Source organism: Misgurnus anguillicaudatus, unplaced genomic scaffold, assembly GCF_027580225.2.
Source record: "Misgurnus anguillicaudatus unplaced genomic scaffold, ASM2758022v2 HiC_scaffold_32, whole genome shotgun sequence".
Taxonomy (NCBI): domain Eukaryota; kingdom Metazoa; phylum Chordata; class Actinopteri; order Cypriniformes; family Cobitidae; genus Misgurnus; species Misgurnus anguillicaudatus.
In genome coordinates, this window is record NW_027395282.1 from 4,295,600 (window position 1) to 4,302,442 (window position 6,843).

Below are 6,843 nucleotides of genomic sequence, written 5' to 3' on the forward strand. Positions count from 1 at the left end.
TTGGGCGGGCCAGCTGTCAATCTGGGCGGGCCCAGGCCCGCCCAGGCCCGCCCATAGCTCCGCGCCTGGTTTCGGTAGGGGGAGGCGAATCACCTGTGCACGTGTCTCTGCCTCATTCAATACAGACGAGTGAAGGCAAGAGCTGCATGCGTGTGTGTTCCTTCGTCTCTTTCTCACTATTTTCCCCTTTTTAAGGTAATTACCATGACAAAGCAATATCGAACTTGACAATATGTTGTAAATACATTTCGTAATGGTATTAGGGTTTTATATGAATAAAAGAGACGTTTTGCACTGTTTAAAAAGCTAACTGCTAACTGAGATGATGTGTAACTTTATCCTACCACTCGCAAAACAATTTAATTTAGATGTTAACACCATGTAAATAATACATTTCGTTATGGTTTTGTGGTTTTATATGAGTAAAAGATATGTTTTGTATTGTTTAAAGAGTTTAGTGTTAATAGAGAAGATGTGTAGCTTTATGCTAGCAACCGGGCACCTCGTGGCTCCGTCATGTCTAAATCTCACCATATATGAGTGTTTACTGCGTCATTGGTGTTTAAGCTAAATACTGCTACAGTTACATTTTATATTTTTGTTGTAAATGTTGTGTATTTATCCATAAGGGTGAGTTCATGCAATACTGAAACAATGAATATTGTTAAGAATATAATTAATTTGAGTGTTATGTGAGAATTAATTTTAAAAATGGAGTATTAAAATGTCATTTGATTATTTTATTTAAAACAATTTACATTTCATATGGTAATTTAGTTAAAAAGATAGTCTAGAAAGCATTAAAAAGGTGCTTGTGACTCTGGTGAGTGAATTAATGTTAAAATGTATGTTCTTTTGTATACATTGTGTAAAAGTTCATTCAATACAGACGAGTGAAGGCAAGAGCTGCATGCGTGTGTGTTCCTTCGTCTCTTTCTCACTATTTTCCCCTTTTTAAGGGTACAACATTTGGAGGCACCGCTGGGATGTTTGGCTTGAGGATCACCCCTGTGCTGTAAGTGGAGTCCTTGTGTCGATCATCCCTTCAAACAACCCAGGTATCAGGCAAGTGAGTTCAGTAGGGCGGTGGAAGTGGTCTTCAGACGAATCTGGCACCTTGTATCCTGAAGTGAGCAAAACTGACCGCTAGGGAATAACAAAGAGCCAATTAAGTCAGATTAACCCTCATTTTACTGCTTATGCTCTCACTGATAAAATGGAGTCTGAATTGGAGAGGCTGCAACTGGAGATTAAAGGGGCGCTGTACAAACTTACCATTGAACAGCTGATTAAAGTATGCAATTCACTGCAGATTTCAGGACCAGGAAAAGAACATGTAACTGGTAAAACTCGCAGCCAAGTGATTTCACATGTAATAAAGTATCTTGAACGGGAAGAATTGGCCGACCTAGAGGATGAGGGTATGTCAGACCTCCTTAGTGTCCACGACATAATATGCAAAATCGATACGGCAACAAATATAAGTGAAAGTGAAATTTACAGTCAAACTGAGTCACAGGAAAATCTTCAGAAAGAAGTAGAGGCGCTAAGGATGTCATTGAAAGAAAAAGAGAATGCAATGTATGACCTGATGAAAACAAGCATGTACCCCCCTGTCAGTTCCAGCAAGTCAGAAATGAATACGACCCTAGCACCCCCTAATAGCTCCATGTGGCGCAAAGATTTTAAGATATCTGGCCAAATAGGCGAGCCAGGGCAAAAGGATAAGCTGACGTTTTCTAGTCTAGCCAAACAAATTGAAAGTGGGCTCAGCAAAGGCTACCCAGAGTCAGAGATTATTGATGCTGTAATCCGTGCTATCACACCAGGCCTACAGTTACGCAGTTATCTTGAAGGGAAAGACAAATTGACACTGCCTGCCCTTCGTAGGATCCTCAGGTGTCATTATCAAGAGAGAGTTGCCACAGAGTTATATAAACAACTCACTTCTGAAGTTCAAAACAGTAAAGAGACCCCTCAAAACTTTCTTATAAGGACAATGGACCTAAGACAAAAAATCCTGTTTGCTTCTCAGGAAGCTGATTCAAGCCTAAAATATGACCCAGTACTAGTCCAGAGTCTGTTTATGCATACTGTCCTAACTGGCCTCCAGAGTGACAATATTAAAGGTGACCTACAGCCCTACCTTCTTCAAACTGATACCTCAGATGAGCTGCTGTTGGAGAAACTGAACATTTCATGTGCCAACGAAAAAGAGAGGCAGGACAAAAAGAAACATTTGGCCCCATCACGTGTAACTCATGTGAATACAGTCCAGTCAGGCGAAGCTTCGGTGGAAAAGAAAAACACCACCTCACAAAGCCCAGCTATAATTCCCCCTGAACTGCTCGCTGAAATCAAAGAGATGCGCTCTGACATAGTGCAATTGAAAGACTTGAAGGCTGAGATCTGTCAAATCAAAGAAACCATCCAAAGACCCACAGCCACACCGTCACAGTACATCCCACCATCCAGAGAACCGGCAACCATGCCCTCTCCCTATCCAGTGTTCCCACCTCCACAATCTTCACCTTATAATACTGAGTCAAATGAAATGCCATTTTACCATCAGCAGTCACCAACAGCAGTGCAGGAATATCGACCAGCATTCGGCCCTTGGCGGATGAGAGAGACGGCCCAGTTCCAGCAGAGGTTTGCGCCGCAGAGGTTTTACCCAGCACGACGCCCTCAGCCCAGGTGTCTCGCATGTACTCAAGCAGGTGAGGAGTACTGCCAGCATTGCTTTAGGTGCGGAAGTAATGAACACTTCAGAGCAGGTTGTAAAGCACAGAGACCAATAGATCCTGTTCGGAGAAACCCTTTAAACTAATAGGGGTTGCCCCCACGGGACATGGAGCAACCAGTGATACTGATAAGTTCCAATTTTGCGCAGGCTGTAAAGAAGAGAAAGGAAGTGAGGAACTGAAATGTTGTTCAGTTTGTAATACTACACTATATTGCTCAAAAGAGTGTCAGAGGAACCATTGGCCCACACACAAAATACTTTGTAAGCCATATACATGTTCAAGTGTCAAGAAGCAGGTAACTCAGTCACGAGATAAAGTCAAGTGCAAAGAAAAGCGTGTTCCAGAGAAAACACCTACTGTAAGTGAGCTAGTAGGAAAAAAGTGTGTCATCAGATGTTTCCTGAACAAACATAAAACTCAGGCACTTTGGGATACAGGTTCACAAGTTTGTGCTATAGATGAGGTATGGAAAAAAGCCACTTACCTGATGTTCCTCTCAGAGACGTGTCAGAATTAGTTGACCCTCTTGACCCTTTGCAAATCGAAGCAGCCAATGGAACAGAAATGCCATACGTCGGATGGCTTGAAGTGTCATTTAAACTTACTGCTGATGATGATGCGCTGTTAATACCCATGCTAGTGCTAAAAGGCAAACAGCAGCAATGTCCTATTATTGACTTTAATGTCATCGAACGCCTTGTCCTAGATAGCTTGCGAGATCAAACAAAACATGTGAATAAAAACAACCTTGTGAAGGCAGTGAGAATGGCTTTTCCTCATCTCAGGAAAAACAAAGCAAAAACCTTTATTAATGCAGTGAGTGTAGGACAGACGTGTGACCATAATGTGAAGACAGTAAATGAGAGAGTCACTGTGCCTAAACGTACCTCTATCCAAATTGAGTGTCGAGTACAGGCCCCGCCTTTCAGGGATGACAAGACTCTTATCTTTGAACCCGACTGGTCTGAAGGACTAGAGTTCTGTGACACTCTTGTGTCAGTGAAGGCAGGGATGACTCCAAAAATTATTGTTAGCGTGCAAAATCCTACAAATCACGATATTGTGCTGTCAGGAAGGACTGTTATTGGAACCGTACAGTCAGCCAGATCAGCGTATCCTGCCAACACATTTACAACAGATATCCTACCAACCGCATCCATTCACCATGTCCAGGCTCAGAATTCTAGTGAAGGTATACCTACCCAAGAGCAATGGGAACCTCCTGTTGATTTAACTCACCTTAATGAACACCAGAGGCAGATAGTCAGTCAGATGCTAAGAGAAGAGTCAGGGTCATTTTCCAGGTCTGATACTGACATAGGCTGTGTGGAGAACCTGCAGATGGACATTTCACTAAAAGACAATGAGCCAGTGTCAAAAACGTACCTCTCTGTTCCAAAACCTTTATATAGAGAGATGAAAGACTATTTACAGGACTTGATAGCACAAGGGTGGGTTGAAAAGTCGACGTCTTCTTACTCCTCCCCAGTCGTTTGTGTTAGAAAAAAAGACGGTACTCTGCGCTTATGCATTGACTATAGGGAGCTCAACAAGAAAACCTATCCAGATCGCCACCCCATTCCCAGAGTACAGGACATTATGGACACCCTGGGAGGAAACACCCTCTTTTCACTGTTGGATCAGGGTAAGGCGTACCACCAGGGATTCATGGCAAAGGGAAGTAGACATTTGACAGCTTTTGTCACCCCGTGGGGCCTATATGAATGGGCCCGGATCCCGTTCGGACTCATGAATGCACCTGCAGCATTCCAACGTTGCATGGAACAGTGCTTAGAGGGCTTGAGGGACGAAATATGTGTGCCATATCTCGATGATGTTCTTGTGTTTAGCAGAACGTTTGAGGATCATGTCAATGATGTCAGGAAGGTGCTGCAACGACTGAGGGAGCATGGGATAAAACTTAAACCCAGAAAATGTGACCTGTTTAAGACAGAAGTGCGGTACCTCGGGAGAATTGTGTCTGCTGAGGGAAACAGAATGGACCCTGCTGATACAGCTGCGGTAAGACCCCTGAAAGAAAAGCAACAAGGTACTGTTGGCGAGTTGAGAGCAATTCTAGGACTGTTAAGTTATTACCGGCAGTACATCAAGGATTTTTCACGTATTGCCAGTCCCTTGTATGACCTCCTCAAAGCACCTGTCGAGACTGAAACCCTACAAAATAAAAAGAGAAAGTGGCAAACAAAACGAAACAGTAGAGGAGTTCCATCCAACACACCCATTGAGTGGGGTGACGTGCATCAGACCATATTGGAACGGTTGATAGACTGTCTCATTCAGCCTCCTGTTCTAGGTTTCCCAGAATTTTCCCAGCCATTCACCCTCCATACTGACGCTTCCAGTCAGGGGCTAGGGGCGGTATTATATCAAAGACAGAATGGAAAGCTACGTGTGATTGCTTATGGCTCTCGTACTTTGACAGCAGCGGAGAAGAATTATCACTTGCACTCAGGCAAGTTAGAGTTTTTAGCGCTAAAGTGGGCGATCACAGAAAAATTTCGTGACTACCTATACTATGCACCATTCTTCACTGTCTACAGTGACAATAATCCACTCAACTATGTGTTGTCCACTGCTAGACTGAATGCAACAGGTTGCCGCTGGGTAGCAGAACTAGCCGATTTCCATTTTACAATAAAATATCGCCCTGGCAAAGAAAATATTGATGCGGACAGTTTGTCTAGAATGCCGCTGGATGAGGAGACGTTTATGAAAGAGTGTTCGGAGGAAATGTCATATGATGTGATTGGAGCAGCGACACAAGCAGTGGAAAGTCAGGAAGAGTCCAGTGCATCTTGGTCCATGGGTATCTCAGCTGAATGTGCAATGCTAACTACAGACACCATACTCAGTCCACTAACAGCAGGACAAATTAAACAAGACCAGAGGAATGACCCCACTGTTGGACCCGTGGTTCAGTTCAAACAGACAGGAGATAAACCATCAGGTCACACATTAAGACAGCTCAGTCCACAGATCACATGCCTTCTTAGAGAGTGGGACAAACTAGACATCAATGAAAGTGGGATATTGTACAGGAAGACCACAAACAGAAAGCAACTAGTGCTTCCAGAAAAATATAAAAGTACTGTGTTAAAGGAACTTCACGATAAAATGGGCCACCAAGGTGTAGACAGGACTACGTCACTGATACGAGACCGGTTTTAGTGGCCCTATATGCAACAAGAAATAGAAGATTATGTTGCAAGGAAGTGTGCATGCCTCAAACACAAGAAGCCAAGTCGTGAGACAAGAGCCCCGCTGACGAGCATTGTCACCACTCAACCGTTTGAGCTTGTCTCAGTGGATTTTTGGCATCTTGACAAATGTAAAGGTGGCTATGAATATATTCTTGTAATCATTGACCACTTTACACGTTTTGCCCAGGCATATGCTACAACTTCAAAATCAGGGAAAACAGCAGCAGACAAAATATTTAATGACTATGCGCTAAGATTTGGCTTTCCCACAAGAATACATCACGATCAGGGTGGTGAATTCGAAAACCAACTGTTCACACAACTGAAAAAATACTGTGGAGTTGCTGGGTCGAGAACTACTCCCTACCACCCCCAAGGGAACGGACAGGTGGAACGGTTTAACCGAACACTACTTCAGATGTTAAAGACGCTCACGGAGAGACAGAAAAGTAACTGGAAAGACTCACTAAACAAACTGACCTACGCATACAATTGCACTCGCAGCAAAGTGACTGGGTTTTCCCCCTTCTACTTACTGTACGGACGTTCTCCACGGTTGCCAGTTGACATGTTATTCAACCTGACCTCAGAACAAGGAAACGGTAATCACCATCAATACATGGAAAAATGGAAGCAAGGCATGGAAGAAGCTTATGAGATCACAAGAGAGAATGCTCACAAAGCTACAATCAGAAGTAAGAGACATTATGACAGTAAAGTTAAAAGCCCAGTGCTACAGCCTGGAGACCGTGTTTTAATCAGGAACATGACACCTTGTGGTGGTCCAGGAAAACTGAGAAACCATTGGGAGGATACTATCCACACAGTTGTGCGTCAAGTGAGTCCAGAAATCCCTGTTTATGAACTCAGACCTG